General features: G+C 42.5%; 1 pseudogene; it reads left to right on the top strand.

Moving 5' to 3' along the window:
- The first annotated feature begins 238 nt into the window (after positions 1-238).
- On the top strand, positions 239-12111 carry LOC148873872 (putative calcium-binding protein CML44 pseudogene; annotated as a pseudogene).
- The last annotated feature ends 1706 nt before the right edge of the window (positions 12112-13817 follow it).

The raw sequence follows: 13817 nt of genomic DNA, 5'->3' as shown, positions 1-13817 counted from the left end.
GGTGGAGAACCTCGAGGCTCATGTGAGGGAGCGGACTGAGATACTTCTTCAAGCAGTGGAGGAGGCCAAGGTTAAGGCCGTCGAGGAGTACAAGACTTTGGCAGAGTACTAGAAGGAGATGGTCGAGGTGGGGACAGTGAGCTACTATAAAGGTTTTAAACTTAGTAGGTGGCTGACCCGACGCGAGTTCCCCCCACTCGACCTCAATGTCAGTACTACCTTGAGGATCACAAAGGAAATGGCTGCCAAAGCTACTGAAGATTCGAATTCCAAAGCAGAAAGCAACAACGACCTGTTTGTTGACGATGAGGAGACCGATGTTGGTGAGAGCCACATGGAGACGGATCCTCTTGCCGAAGCCTCCGACAAGGGTGAGAAGCCCCAAAGTGATTAGGTGCCTCTTCTTTGCCCTTTAATGATGTATATTCTGAGCCTCTAAGCTCGGTTCATAGTGAAAGTTTCTCTTTTTTGTTCTTTTTTTTGTACTCAAATCTTTACATCAATAAAATACAAATATTTTGGCTCTCTGTGCAAGAAATTTTCCAAGTGTAGATAACTCCCGAATAGACAAACTAGACCAAATAGGAGAAGTTTTTTTCTAAGTGTTGGTTACCCCGAACTGTCGAGCTAATGAGCTGGACTTCAAGTAGGGGTAACTTCACATTATTGTATTGCAAGGTGGGCGGACATTGTAGGGTATACACCCGACCTGTCTGCACATGGGCTACTCGCTTAGGTGTCGGTTATCCCTCTGTGCCAAACCGTCGGGCCTGACTTCAAATGGGATTAACCTGTTGTTATATACCGAGGTGGGCTAGACATAGTAAGGTTTGTACCAGAACTGTCCATGCCTTAGGCATGAGAACTCATTTGCCTATGCCGAAGAGGCGACTAGGATTTGTTTGCCTATGCCGAAGAGGCGATTAGGACTTGTCTGCCTATGCCGAAGAGGTGGCTAGGACTTGGCTACCCATGCCCAAGAGGCGATTGAAACTTATCATAGTGTCGAGATCTTATGTCAGCTCGACATCATGACCCTTGGGCTCCTGGGAGTGACTCGTAGTCCTCACTCCAGTTTGGTGATCACAAATAATATCTTCTTAGGTTGTCGATGTTCCATGCTCGAGGACTTGCTTCCCTTCTAGAGTCTTGAGCTCGTATGTACCTTCCCCGAATACCCATCTTACTCGGTATGGACCTTCCCAGTTCTGACCGAGCTTACCAACGCCGAGCTCAGGTACCATAACCTTTCGAAAAACTAGGTCACTGACGTGAAAGTGTCACTTTTTGACCCGGGCGTTATAGTACTGAGCTACTCTTTGTTGGTAAGCTGCAGTCCAGATGTATGCCAAGTCTCGTACTTCTTCCACTAGGTCCAGGTTAGTACGGAGCTCATCATCATTCGTCTCTTCGTTGTATGCCTCCAATCGTAGTGTAGGCACCTCGATCACTGCTGGGATCACCATTTCTGTGCCATAAGTGAGGTTAAAGGGAGTCTCACCTGTGGTAGTCTTGATGGTAGTCCGGTAGGTCCATAGTACACTGGGCAGTTCATTTACCCATAATCCTTTGGCTCGAGCTAAGCAAGCTTTTAGCCCGCGAAGTATAGCCTATTGGTGACTTTCGCTTGCCCGTTCGCCTGGGGTGTGCCATCGATGTGAAATTTTGCTGAATTCCCATTTTGGCACACCAATTCTGAAACTTGATATCCTCGAATTGCTTCCCATTATTGGAGATGAGTACCTGAGGTAGCCCGAAGCAACACACTATATTCTTCCAAAAGAAGTTTTGTATGTTGCGGGCTGTGATTGTTGCTAGAGGTTCAACTTCCACCCACTTCGTAAAATAGTCTACTGATACGACCAGAAACTTCCTCTGTCCTATCGCTGGCGGGAATGGGCCAAGTATGTCGATTTCCCATTGCGCGAAGGGCCACGGATAAGTGAGGTATTTCAGATCGACAACATGTCAATGATGGATGTTAGCGTGCCTCTGACACTTATCGCACTTCTTGGTGAGCTCGAGTGTGTTTGCCTTCATCGTGACCTAGTGGTAGCCCTACCATAACGCCTTCTATGCGAGAGCCCTGCCCCCCAAGTGTTCGCCGCACAAGCCTTCATGGGTGTCGCAGAGTACATGCTCGGCCTCTGAGGGTCGCAAGTAGTGCATGTAGGGGAGAGTGAAGGACCTTCTGTACAACTTTCTGTCTATAATGACGTATTTAGCCGACTGGCGCTCTACCCTTTGGGCTGCATTGTGTTCTGCAGGGAGGGTCCCGTGAAGCAGGTAACTCATGAGTGGGTTGATCCAGCTCGGTTCTGCTTGTACTATAGGAGCAACCTCTCCTGCCCCCTAGAGAATGCTAGGCCGAGGTAAGTTCTCTATGTACATGGTCCGCATGGTGTTGCAGCTTGTACTGGCTAATCAAAACAAGGCATCGGCCTCAACATTCTCGGACCTCGAAATCTGTCTGATGAAGTAAGAAATGAAGCCGCGCAGGATCTCCCTAACTTTGGCCAAGTAAACAGCTATAATGGGGTCGTGGGCTTCATACTCGCCACTGACTTGGTTGACTACGAGCTGAGAGTCGCTGCATATGACGAGGTGCTTTACCTTCATTTCCCTTGCTAGGGTGAGCCCGACGACCAATGCTTTGTACTCTACTTCGTTGTTCGATGTCGCAAACCCAAACAGGAGTTCTTATTCTAGCTTCACCTCGCTTGGGCCATACAGAATTATTCATGCACCACTTCCTTGTTGGTTGGACGAGCCGTCAACGTGGAGAATCATGGGCTCCTCGTCCCAGGTTGGACATGCTCTGACCGGGACAGGTATCGCACTAGTTGATGCTTCCATCGTCTATTCGAGCTCGACCAGCTCAGAGCATTACTGAATGTACATTCTGCCACAATGTCGGTCAAGGCTTGGGCTTTGATAGCCGTCCGAGGTTCATACTGGATGTCGTACTCACTTAGTTCGATGGCCCACTTCGTCAATCTGCCAGACACCTTGGGCTTCAACAAGATCTGTCCTAGAGGCTTGTTAGTGAGGACGATGATGGTGTGGGCTTGGAAGTATGGACAAAACTTGTGAGCTGCTATGACTAGCATGTACACCAGTTTGTCGATCTATGGGTACCTTGTTTCGTCATCCTGCAAAAATTTGCTAACAAAGTAAATGGATCGTTGGACCCGATCTACGTATTTGATCAATACCGATCTGACCACCTCATCACTCGCGGAGAGGTACAACTTTAATACATCCTCTTCCTCGGGTCGGGTCAAAACAGGGGTGCTAGCTAAGTATCTTTTTAGCTTGTCAAAGGCGAGCTGACACTCTGTAGCCCACTCGAAGTCTTTACTCTTTTTTATGGCTTTAAAAAAGGGTAGGCAGCAATCTGCTGACTTGGACATAAAATGGCTCAGGGCGGCTATCCGGCCATTCAGCCTCTAAACCTCTTTTAGTTTGCGAGGTGGTCTCATATCTAAGATGGCCTTTATTTTTTCCAGGTTGGCTTCGATGCCACGTTGGTTGACTATATAACCCAAAAATTTACCCGACGTGACCCTGAAAACACACTTGTTGGGATTTAATTTCATATTATAATTTCGTAAAGTTTGGAAAATGCTTTGCAAATCATCTAGCAAAAAATTTGAATACTGGTTCTTCATGACCATGTCATCAACATAGCATTCGACTTTATTGCCGATTAGCGGCTCAAAAATTTTGTTTACAAGTCTTTAAAAGGTTGCCCCAGCATTTTTTAGTCCAAAGGACATGACCTTGTAGCAATACAGCCCAGGCTCAGTTATAAAAGCAATCTTTTCTTCATCAGCAGGGTCCATCCTAATATGGTTGTAACCGGAATAGGCGTCAAAGAAGCTCAGCAACTCATGCCCTGAGGTCGCGTCCACTAGGCGGTTGATCTTAGGCAACGGGAAGCATTCTTTCGGGCAGGCTTTATTCAGGTCAATGTAATCGACGCATAAGCGCCACTTGTCATTGGCCTTTTTTACCAGAACTGGGTTAGCTACCCAACTTAGGTAATGGACTTCCCTGATGAAGTCTGCCATTAAGAGCTTCCCGACCTTTTCATCAACTATCCTCCAACGTTCTAGGGCGAGGTTGTGCTATTTTGTCTAACTGGCCTGACTAAGGGATCGGTATTTAAGTTATGAGTTAGAACCTTGGAATCTATCACGGGCATCTCTATCGCGGCCAAGCAAATATATCTAAATTTTGCAGTAAGAAGCTTACCAACTGAGAGCGAAGTGGCTCCTCGATTGAAGTGTCGATCGGGAGAGTCTTGGTTGGGTCATCGGTTGAGACTGGGATATGGACTGTCTCCTCTGTTGGTGCAGCTCGTTCGTCGGCATACTTCGTTGGTCACTCGAGCTCGATGTTAGCCACTAGCTTTGCTTTCCCCTTGAGAGTGGCTATGTAGAACTTGCGAGATTCGAGCTGATCGCCTTACACAACTCCTACCCCATAGTTCATTGGGAACTTCATTGCTAGAAGTAGGTGGATACTACCACACGTAGGGCATGCATAATGGGTCGACCTACTATGGAATTGTAAGGAAAGGGAGTTGTGACTACTAGAAACATGTGCTCGAACCTCACTATATTTGGCCATGTGTTGGCCTCTACAAGTACTGAGACTCACCCGAGAGGTCTGACCTCCTTGCTGTTGAAGCCTACCAGGGGAGTATCTATCGGCTTTAGGTCGCTTTTCTGGAGCTGCAGTTTGTCGAAAGTGTCATTGAACAATATGTCTGCCAAGCTACCCGAGTCCACCAGGATGCACTTGACTTCGAAGTCGTTGAGCCTCAGTTTTATCACCAAAGTGTCATTGTGAGGATATTGGATCCCGCGCACGTTATCCTCTGTGAAGTAAATTGGCTCTTCAAGTCGAGGTCGCTTTGGCTAGTTCTGCTCCTTGTTTTCTAGCTTGCGGACTGAGGATCGTCTGGCTGCTAAAGTACACCCTGCGATGATGGGCCTGCCAGTAATCATATTGATTACTCTGTGGATCAGTCTTTCTTCAGGCAACTACTGTGGCGGTGGCTCATTCTGCTTGTTGCTGGACTCGAGGGCATTCCTTCTCTGGTCCCCCTACTGGTCTGCTTTCCAATCTGCCTAACTTCTTTCTTCTCGCTATACGAAAATTTTCAAGTATTCGCGATGGATGAGCTCTTTTATCTCGTCGTAGAGGTTTTTGCAGTTCTTTTGTACTGTGCTCATGGACTCTATGGAAGTGACAGTGGACGTTCCTATTTCTTGTTACGGGATCTCCCCTCAACCTAGGAGGCCACTTGACAAAGGAGGAGTCCTTGATGGCCATTAGGATTTCTCCTTGCTTAGCGTTGAGAGGTGTGTAGTTCGTCCTTTCAACAGGTGTGGTCCTAGAGCGTCGGCCGGACTTGTGAGATCCCAAATTGAGATTGGCTTCTAGACTTGTTTCCTCCTCTGCTCGGGGACTTACTCTTTCTTCTTTTGTGCCCATCATTACCTGCATTGTCATTGTCTCTTTTTATTTTTTCTATCGGGTTATCAGTCTTCTGGTTCATTTCCTCTTCGGTTCCAATGAACTGGTCAGCTAGTTTGAGGAATTCTATGATGTCTTTAGGTTTATTGGACACCACATGCCATTTAAACTCTCTGTGAGTTATTCCCTTCTTGGTTGCCGTGAGTCTTACTGCCAGGTCTAAGTCAGGGAACTGCAAGTAGGTGTCGTTGAAGCGTTTGATGTAGCTTCTAATCGACTCCCCTTCTCTCTGAACCATGTTGAGGAGGCTCTCCTATGACCTCAGACACTTCTTGCTGGTGATGAAATGCGAGGTAAACAACTCAGCGAACTGCGCCCAACTCTTGATCGATCCCAGCGCGAGGTTTTGGTACCATGTCCGGACTACCCCCTTGAAAGTGGTGGAGAATGCCATGCACATGCAAGACTCGTTAGCCCCAGCTAGGTGCATCTAGGACTGGAAGGAGTTAACATGACCATTAGGATCAAAAGACCCGTCATATTTGTCCAGGGGAGGCATTTTGAAATCTTTGGGCATCGGGGTCGCCAAGAACTCGGGAGACAGGGGAGATGACCCGAAAAGTAGGGGAGGAGTGACCTTTGTTGCTATCGAGCTTGCCTCCTCCTTACCTTTAGCATGTTCTTGTTAATTTGGTCTTATTGGCTGATTGTTTTGAGTTGAAGTACGACCTTCCTTGCGACGCCTCTGTTGTTGCTTCTTTATCGGCTCGGCATTGGTGCTGCTGATCTCGGTATGCTCCGGTACTGTTTTGCCACGGGGTAGCTCCTGGTTCCTCATGGGATTCTGGGTTGGCTATCATGGACGGAGAGGCTTTGCCTTGAGTTCGCACCCAGAACTCCGAACCAGTTACCTGCGAGTGACCCAGCTTCTTGTTGTGAATGCCGAGGAAGACTGGCCCTGTTAGGTTGAGCATCTCCGGATCTGTTTTCGAGGTTCCCTTGCGAAGAAGGTGGGGTGATCTGACCATCTCTCCTCCCGCGGGGTGAGACTTGACTCCTGGAAGGAACTGGGAATTGCGAAGTCTCTTTGCCTTGGTGGGGAGATCGAATGATGTCTTGGTTCACGCGAGGTCTGTTTTGATTTTGCTAGGCCCCTGGGAGCCGAGGTGGAACAAACTGCTAGCTTTGTGGCAATGGGGGGAACTGTTGCTGGTATTGCTAGTAGAGCATGTACTGTTGGTACTGTTGGAATTGTTGAACTTGCTGCATTTGGACCTGGATGGCCCGCACACACTGCACCAGGTCGTCAAATTGTGATTGTCCAACTCCGGGGGGAACCACAGACGGCTCAAAAAAGGTTGCGCCTACCACTGGAGGAAGTGGGGCATTCACCTGTGTGGTGTTTGGTGGCATGGTCTGTGTTGGAACCCCAGCCGCAGTAAGCGGGATGGTGAATTGGCGAATGCACACTGAAGGAAGGAGAGGTTGTCCCCCAGAGACATTCATCTCACTGCTCTGTCCGGCGTGACTAGAAGATGCCATTGATTCAGAAGGTTGATAGCTTGTAAGAGGGATGACTTTTTGATCGAGTTCCCATAGACGACGCCAATTGATGTAGCGTGATCTGACTACTCCCTGCTGGAGGATGATTTGGCTTCTAGTCAGGCAGCGAGATAGATGAATCTGCAAGAAAGGATTAGAGAACCCGGGGTGGCTAACTCGGCGAGGTCGCTCCGATGCTTAAGTCAGTAAACTGATGCGAGTTGAAAAGCTTTGAGAGCTTAGAGAGCTAGAGCGCTAAAGAGTAGAAAAATCACGCGTACCTTGTGTCATTGGGGTTGGTGCCTTTATATAGTTGAGCCCTCGCAGGTTTTGTGGATCGGTTCCGAGATCTTCGTCCTGATGGGATCCGTTTATGCTTTAATTGGGGATTAACGTTATCAATTAATAAAGATTATCAATTCCGCCCAAACCGGGTAGGGAGAAGATAAGGCCTACCGTTACGTGGCGTGATCCCATGAGGTTCAGAGTTTGTTGGAGAGACTTCCGGGATCATTACGTGACGGTCCAAATCAGTAGCCCCGAGCCGATACTTCAGTCTTTTAGTTCCAAACTGGATTGAGTGCCGAGGTGATCCTGCACCAAGGTGGCCCTTGTGCCGAGGTGACTAAATACTCAAGCTCAATTGTTGCGAATTAATCTTGCTAGGATGAACTGACATCTCTTGGTTAGATCGTATCCGTGTGTCCCCTTTTCGCTAGGTCGGGCCAAATCACCTTTCATCACTTAAGTTCCACAGACTTTTGTTCAAGTGGGCATTATCCTCTAGTGACCACCATTCCAAGATCTCCCAATTTGAATTGGATATTTGAACATACATTTAATCTTTGATGATTAGGCCATTAGATAGTGTTGATTGAAGGAGGAAGAAGAGTAAAATGAAATATGGATAATAAGAGAAATGGAAATGAGTAATAATAGGCAGCAACCATATGGCAAAAATGATAACTGCATTGGAGGCAAAGTATGGGAAGTCTTACTCTTGGAGTGTCCATGGGGTCTTTGGTATAGTGACATTGCATTTGGGTTGATGAATAAAAGTTTATGAGAAATATGTGTTGCAACATCCTAAAAAGTGTCATTTTAACTAGAAAAATGCATGTGCGGTAAACATTAAATTTGACGTTTTAGGTAAAAATAGAAATTTGTATTGATCAACTCAAAACGTTTTCAAAACATTTCAATCTCTAACACAATAAATTTGTATTGATCAATCCAAAAAACAATGGCAATACAATACCAATCTACCAATTATCTCCCATGTTATAATTCCTTTATGCTCTTGACTCCTTTATATTTTGTATGTTTATTTTTTAATTTTTGAAATATCAAAATATTTATCTAATATCAAATCAAGTTATAGATTAGATTCTCGATGACCCCACCGAATTCTAGAATCCTAGCTTGGCCCTAATTGTATAAGGTCACCTTGTTTGGGAGTACTTATTGGATAAGTGCTTATCATGATTAATGCTTATGAGTGTTTGGTGAAAAAGTGCCTTTTTTTCAAATGGAGGTAGTATAAGTATTTTGAAAATGACATGGTGGGCCAAGATGGGCCAGGAACACAATAAGTGCTTTTTCAAAAAGTTCTCGAAAAAAAAAACCAAAATTTTGAGGTTATTAAAAATGGGTTTAAGCCTTGGGCTTGAGCCTTAGGCCCAATGCATAGGGTTCAGCCTATGTTGAACATAAACTCAGGCCAACCTGCACAACTTGCAGCCTAGCAGTCCAATCATTTGGGTAAAATGGATCAACCAATAATGTTATAAAGCTAAAGAATAAAATTAAATAATAGATAGAATTACAAAAACAGAAATATAGAAAAATTTGACTATCTCAAATACTATAAATTTGTCATATTAAACAAAGATAAGTCTGATAAACAGCAAGAATTGTTTTTAAAAGTAATTATAAAAATAAAAATAGAAAAATTATACAAAACACAGAAATTTGTCAGAAAAATTGTATACGTCTCTAATATTATATGTTTATCATATTAAACAAAAATAAATATGAAAAATAAGTAATACTTTTATTAACAAAGCAAATAAATTACAAAGTTTAATTTCACTAACACATCATGCTTTAATTACTTATCTTTTTTAATGGATTCTAAAAAGGATATTAAAATTATCATTGCTATTTAAACTTGTTACACATTTACTAGTAAGATATGTGCTTATTGGTGTGGTTCCAACCTAAAATAAGTGCTTTTCCGTTAAATGCTTAAAATTAAGCACCACCAAACGAAGGCTTAAGATTCTCTCAAGGGCTATATCTTTCACTTGAGGGAACCTCTCCCTCCTTCCACAAACGAGCATAAGTTTTTTAGAGATTTGACAAAATGAAAATTATTATTACAAGGGAGAAAGTGGATGGGCAATTTGGCATTTGCTGGATCTCAAAGAATTACAAGAAAATCCTCCGTTCTTTCTATGTTTTTTTTAGGTAAATGGGCTACCATAGCCTCCTTCGAACCACACCAAGACCCCCAAATTTGAGTTCAGATCTGCCCCCTCACAAGGGGGCACCCCACAACGTCGCACAGCACATCCCCGCCGTGTATTGGGAATATCTCCTGATGATGACATCATCATTTCTGGTACATCATCAGGAGATGTTCCCAACACACGGCGGGGATGTTGGGGGGGCCTTGTGGGGCACAGATGTGAATTCCCCAAATTCTATCTCTAGTCTCCACTACGACTAGAAGAATTTGCATTTTTGGGCTTTTAAACTAGGCCCATTGAAATTTTAACAATTCCTCAACTCGAGCCCGCCCAAGTTGCACCTCTGTCTAAAAAACAGAGAAAGAAAAGTTGCACCTCGGTCTAGCCGTCTAGGTTCCATTTGAGCTTTGGGTGGAAGCAGCTTCAAAATGCTTTTTACTTTAAATGAAACTTCAATGAAGCTCCTTTGATGCTTAAAGCTTTTGCAAATGATTAATTAATGTCGAGTTTGGATGGTTTCAGGATTAGTGTTTTTCAAAAGCACTTTGGTTTTAAACTAGAGTCCGATCTGCTGCTAGCAAGATCAATGATATTATTGTTTTTGTAAGTAATTCTTATCAAATGCTCAAAACACTTCTTGGCCCATTTTTAGTTTTTGCATTTCAAAACTCAAAATTAGGAATGGCAACAAGGTTGGTTCGGGTTGGGATTACATTCTTTGTTTCCGATTTTAACTTTGAAATAAATCCTTATCCCCAACCCCTATCCTCATCGGGGAGAAAAGTTATGCTCCATCCCTGATTCCCAATGGAAATGGGTTCTCCATGGGATCCAAATCCCAAAAATTTTTTAATTAACAGTATTTTTTTGAAAAATAAATTTACTTAAAATAGAAAAAAAAATTTAATATATAAATTATATTATTTTAATATATAGGGTAAAATACAAAAACCTCTCCTAAAGTTTTTGACAATCATAAAAACCTCCCTTATAGTTTCATTTAACAAATACCTCCCCTGAACTTTTGAGAAACTCAACAAAAACCTCCCTTCTATCATCGTCCCAGATGGAAAACATTAGACTGATGCACTAGTTTTTTTTTCAAATACCCATTCTACCCTTTTATAAATTATTTTGCATTCAAAATTACTGAAATGATCCCATTTTAACTCAACAAAAATACATATTTCAGTAATTTTGTATTGTATGTAAAATTACTGAGATGATCGTTCAAGGATGTTTTTGTTGAGTTCAAGCAGGTTATTTCAGTAATTTTGCATGTAAAATAATTTATAAAAGAGTAGAATGAGTATTTGAAAAAAATCTGGTGAATCAGTCTAACATTTACCGTCTAGGACGGTGACAGAAGGGAGGTTTTTGTCGAGTTTCTAAAAAGTTCAGAGGTGGTATATGTTAAAATGAAACTATAGGGGAGGATTTTATGACTGCCAAAAACTTTAGGGGAGGTTTTTTTATTTTACCCTAATATATATTGGGTTTGGGGGTTCCCATCCTCAACCCCACGGTTGGGGATCATGGGAAAAATTATCATCCCTACTCAAAACTAAAATGATTATCTGAGTAAATTCTTGTAAAAAAAAAGGAGAATGACTGATCAGTCTAGGTTAGAATTCTGAGTGTGAATTGATGCCAAATTCATGGGCAGTATGTAGTTTATAGGGGGGGGGGGGGCTGTGATTTAGAATTCTGCATAGGGTTGCAGAGTACTTAACCCTAACCTGTTCTTTGCCACAAGAAAACCAATAAAAAGATAAGATTTTTCCCCTGAATGGTTTCTCCTACTTCAGTTATGTTAATTCGGGCACCAATCTTTCATATACGTTACGTTGTTGTGGTCCATAGATGTAGACTGACCGGCAGAGAAACGGCCCTTAAACTCTTGAGAAGCTTCTCCGAAATTTCCTTGCCGACTTTTTCATCATGTCAACTTTCGTACTCAATGCGGTACTAGCTAGAACAAAGTGGAAATTTCGCCTAAATTTCATCATCCCCATTGCACCTCTATTTATACAGAAGCTTTGCATACGGAATATGTGTGCAAGGCTGCAAATGCAGTGCCACCTGTTCCATATTGTTCCTGAATTCTGATGACTCCTGCTGCCGCATGGCTAGCCTCAAGTCCGTTGACTTGCACAGGATATTCAAGAAGCTGGACCAGAACGACGATGGCTACGTTAGTCTCGGCGAGCTCAGCTGGCTCCTGGACAAGGTTGGCATCCGAACTGGCCCTGACGAGCTCGAATCCATCGTGGGACGAGAGAGATTAGACCTGCAAGAGTTCATCTTCTTCTATGAGCAGATATCGAGGCCAGACGGGGCGGAGCCTGCAGCTGGCTTTGAGGGAGATGAAGAAAAGGACCTTGTCGAGGCGTTCAAGGTGTTTGACCTGAACAAGGATGGATTCATATCCTGTGAAGAGCTTCAGAAGGTTTTGTCCAGCCTTGGACTCTGGGAGGAGAGGAGTGGATGCAGTTGCCGGAGTATGATCTCTGAATTTGATACCAATTCGGATGGGTTGCTTGATTTTGAGGAATTCAAGAGAATGATGCTACTTAACGATTCCTTGAGCCTTTCTGTATATGAACTATAGACTTCTCGTTCTCTCATACAAAATTAAGTTGTTAATGGTTAATAATAATTTTGGATTTATTTTGATTTTATTGTTATAATATATGTTTATAAACAGGTATAACTCCTATATTTATGTACATGTATGGCATCCATGAAATTATGTATATAGTTATATGGTTATATATTATTATTTATTTATCACATCACAGGTTATTCTGGATGGTTGAACCACATACCAGCCATACCAGCCACACTAGAGAAAAATAGGTCAGGGTTGGTTTTTAAAATATTATGGAAGCGGTTGGTTTTATTGTATTTTTAAAATATTAAAAATAAACTTACATATTAAACTTTAAATAATCTTTAAGCCCAACAATCTTTTTTACAATAAAATATTTGATAGTTGTATATTTGAAACCAAAAAATGAAAAATTATACATCATTTAAAAAGGACTTTCTTCTTCCCCTTCAGATTCCCCCTTTTCCTCTCTCGACTTGTTTGACGAGACGCTCCTTTCCTTTCCTTTCCTTTCCTGATTTGTTTGAAGTGCATGAGATGCTCTTTCCCTCTCCTAACTTTTTTTCACGTGCATGAGATACTCCTAATCCAAGTTGTTGGGTGTCTTGTAGAAGACAATAAAAATAGAATATTATTTTCATGCCAAAAAATTATAAGTGCATGGAAAATAAAAATAAAGTTGGGATGACTTACCGGGTTTGCTGGCGAAGCATCATGAGAGGCGTAGAGATTGTTTTCCGATCCATGACTCTACACAAAATATATATTTTAAAATTCAAACAATAGCTTATGATTGTTTCTAAGTGATTAGTCCCATAACTAGTAAAGCAATTATCAGATTCCGTTAATCCTTTCTTTTTATTTGATATATAAATTCAGTTATCAAATTCGGTTAATTCAAACTAGAATCACCTGAAAGTCATTTTCTAGACTCCATAAGTTACTTTACCAAAGAGGTTGGATTTTTCACAATTGAAGCTATAGTCTTACAAGGGTTCAGCATTAAGCATGGAAATCTTTCACTTCACTCAAAATTCCAACATATTTATAAGAATCACCAAGGACCACTTTCTTTTTAAATTCGTTAACTAACATCCTTGCTCAAATGAGTAAGATATTCACTATAGACGCAAGAGCTTTACCTTCTTCAATATGGTGCCTCAATTGCTACAGCCCTTTCTCTACATTGTTCATCCGTCTGATGGCCATTTTGAGAGTCATCCTCCACCTTCAACCTTTGAAAGTCAAGGGAGAGCATGAACCTCAACTACTGCAATAATGCAAAGTCTTAGCTCTAATTGTTGTTCCATAACAAATCAGATATGAGCACTGGGTATAATGAATCTTCCCATCTGAATTTATGAAAATACCTTGGTTTCCAGAATTTCCAAGGTTTCCAAAACTACAGCCATAAAAGTTCAGTTTGGCAACTCCAGTCATGAGATGAAGGAAATCAATTCTACATCTAAATACTTCTTCTAGAAGATGTTCTCGGAACATCTTGCTATGCTCTCTTCTTAGTGCCTCATACACCTCATCATCATCAATTTGGCAATTAATCCTACTACACTCTTGCAGCATAAGTCTAGACAACTCTAATTACCTCAACATCAGAATGGATCCTCTTCCGTTGTATAGAAATTCATGAAGTTCATGTGTATTCCACCAACATCTCTCATACTTAATGTGGCTGAATTTCTTTCTAG

This window comes from Nelumbo lutea, chromosome 1 (genome assembly GCF_056320005.1).
Source record: "Nelumbo lutea isolate HS-2025 chromosome 1, American lotus-T2T, whole genome shotgun sequence".
Classification (NCBI taxonomy): Eukaryota; Viridiplantae; Streptophyta; class Magnoliopsida; order Proteales; family Nelumbonaceae; genus Nelumbo; species Nelumbo lutea.
The sequence above is the reverse complement of the archived record's forward strand: the minus strand, read 5'-3'. Positions and strand labels throughout refer to the sequence as shown.